General features: G+C 44.3%; 1 long non-coding RNA gene across 1 annotated transcript in view; it reads left to right on the top strand.

The window, feature by feature from the left end:
* The first annotated feature begins 6 nt into the window (after positions 1–6).
* LOC104911535 overlaps positions 7–2756 on the top strand; it is a 23682-nt gene continuing 20932 nt past the window's right edge. The window contains exon 1 of the long non-coding RNA XR_002116158.1: positions 7–146. This is a non-coding gene — a long non-coding RNA (uncharacterized LOC104911535). The remainder of the gene's footprint in view (positions 147–2756) is intronic.

Raw genomic sequence — 2756 nt, 5'->3', positions numbered from 1 at the left:
GTGCTGGGGCACTGTCCCCGCTACTGGCTGTGTGGTGCGGCTTTCCCCAGAGAGCCCCTGGGGCTCGTCGCCCTCCTCTGAGGGAGCCCTAGGGTAGCGCTAAGGGCTGTTCGGCCGTCCCCGAGTGCTTCTGCTTGGCTTTCGAGGTACGAGCTTCCACTGTGATGCTCCTCCTCGGGGCTCGCGTTCCTCTGAGCCATTTGTTTCAGCTGTTTAATTACCGCCGTGCCAGGGCAGGTAGGAGAGGGAGCTGCGGAAGAGGCTGGCCCCGGGCTGCGGATTGAAACCGCCGTGCTGGTACCCTTCCCTCAGCCCTTATTCGTGCCCAGCTGTGACTTACTCACCTGGTTTGAAGGCAGGGCTGCTGCGAGGCAGTTGTGTGCCTGTTGTGAGATGTAGGTTGCTCCAAAAGTAAAGCCTCCTGTTTATCTCCATGGGAGCTGCAGCAGATACAAAGGGCTCAGTAACACTATGTGATAGAGCAACTTCTCAGCTCCAAAACGTTATTTTTCAACACGATCACCTCCATTAGCTGTGTACTTTCACCAGCAATGAACAAGGAGCCTAAACATTGCACTTGTGAAAATCTGCACCATCATCCACTGTCAGCACTGCTAAAATAACACCCACTGCCTCGCTGTGCCCACATCCACTGCTTGGACCTCGTAATGTTGCTCCTTGTCACTCCTGACTTCCATGTCAGACGCCGTTCTGTCAGGCTGCCCCTCTGCTGCCATCTGTCACATGACAACAACATGGAATGGAATATTGGTGGGAAGGTTCAACCTCTACTGCCATCCCACCAACATCTGCCTCTGACATTGTGAGCCAACATCATAAACATCATAAAACAGGAGGCATTACTTTTGGGGCAGTCCTCGTATGAGGTTTAAGAAAACTTCCATAAAATTATGAGGTTCAATTTTGCTGAATCTGGCTCTTAAAAAGCTGTACATGTTGTATTTTTTTCTTAATACATTGTTCTTTTCTACTCTAGTTAAAATAGGTCAATAATACATTCAAGAGAAATTAAGTTAGACATTTGCCCCTTTACTAGCGTCGTCTGTGAGGGTTTTTAATGAGCTGCCCAATTGGCATTTCGAGTGAAAGATTTTTTTTTCCTTAATTGGGTCATGAACGAGGAGCAAAGGTGGCTAGAAATTTGCAGCTATCCTTTGTTTTCTCAAATGCATTGACTGATTGTACGACAGGCTCAGCCCTGGTCTGCTGTTCTGAAATGACTTGTGGTATTTCCAGTCTCACAGTTGGATCCTGTCTTTGGTAACAGCAATTCGAGGTTAATGATGCAGTAGGGCAGCAACTCTACGTGGTGCTGTATGTAGAATACCTTTGTCTTTTCTTCCCCTGCACCCAAGAGTCTGGGTACTAAGAAGGCAAAATTGACTGATGATGCACTGAAAAAAAATTGCATACCAGAACTTTTTGTGCAGAATTTATCATCAGTGTTAACTTTCCTTGATTAAGAATCTGCTTTATTTAAAAATCATTGTGGAATGTGGTATGGATGAAGTTACATGGCATTCACTTTAAATTTCATTGCTATAACTTTTAACTTCCAGCAGGGAGCTTATATCATTTTGACTATACTGACAATTTTTTTGAGCGTAGACAAGCTCAGACAGAACTTGATTTATTTGAATGCTGACTAATGGTAAAGTGTTTCTTTGTCCTTGGTAACAAACAGTATTGTTGCCTATTCATTTTCAAACTGTTCAAAAGTCTGTACATGAGAGTGTGGGTAACAAAATTTAGTGGTAGCAAAAGCACAGTTCTAGTACAAGCTTTTATTAATGTTTCTATAAATACATTGTCAAAATTTTGTGTGAAATAAGGTTTAGTAGTGTTATAGTACATCTGATTAAAGAGTTGCACTCAAATGAAAACTCGTAGTCATACAGCTGGATGGTTTTGACACTATGCTGCCATAACTAAAATGGAAAACACTTTTTTGGAGGAGATGCAAAGCATGTCTACTGAATAACTGCATTCCACCCCTGCTTGAAATTTGTCCTTCCCCGTTGCCCTGTGACATGATGGAGCTATTGGAGCAGATCCAGAGGAGGTCTGAAAAGATGACCAGAGGGCTGGAGGACCCCTCCTATGAAGAAAGGCTGAGGGAGCTGGGGCTGTTCAGCCTGGTGAAGAGAAGGCTGTGGGGAGACCTCATTGCAGCCTTTCAGTATTTGAAGGGAGCTTATAAGCGGGAGGAGGATCAACTTTTTACACAGTGTAATAGTGACAGGACAAGAGGGAATGTCTTTAAATTAAAAGAGGGGAAGTTTAGATTAGAGATCAGGAAGAAATTCTTTACTCAGAGGGAACAGGCTGCCCAGAGCAGCTGTGGTGCCCCATCCCTGGAGCACTCAAGGCCAGTTTGGTTGGGGTCCTGGGCAGCCTGAGCTGGTGGGTGGCAGCCCTGCCCATGGCAGGAGGTTGGAACTGGGTGGGCTTTAAAGTCCATTCCAACCTAAGCCATTCTATTATTCTCTATCTTTTTTTTTTCCCTCTCCCTTATTCTTGTGTTCTTTTTTCTTTGTTTTAGGGTAATTTGGTTTAACTTGTTCCACTGTGTCTGGTGGCGTTTTCTTTGAAAACAAAATAACCATGAAAGTGTCCAAATTAATGGTTGAGGTGTTGACTTTGCATGTTGATTATGAACCATTTTGCATACAGAAAATCAGTTCCCTATTCTAAGCATGTAAAATAATATCCAAATGCCTAAAGAGTGGGGGGTT

The sequence above is a fragment of the Meleagris gallopavo genome, chromosome 6, assembly GCF_000146605.3.
Source record: "Meleagris gallopavo isolate NT-WF06-2002-E0010 breed Aviagen turkey brand Nicholas breeding stock chromosome 6, Turkey_5.1, whole genome shotgun sequence".
Classification (NCBI taxonomy): Eukaryota; Metazoa; Chordata; class Aves; order Galliformes; family Phasianidae; genus Meleagris; species Meleagris gallopavo.
This window is presented reverse-complemented; position numbering and strand designations above follow the sequence as displayed.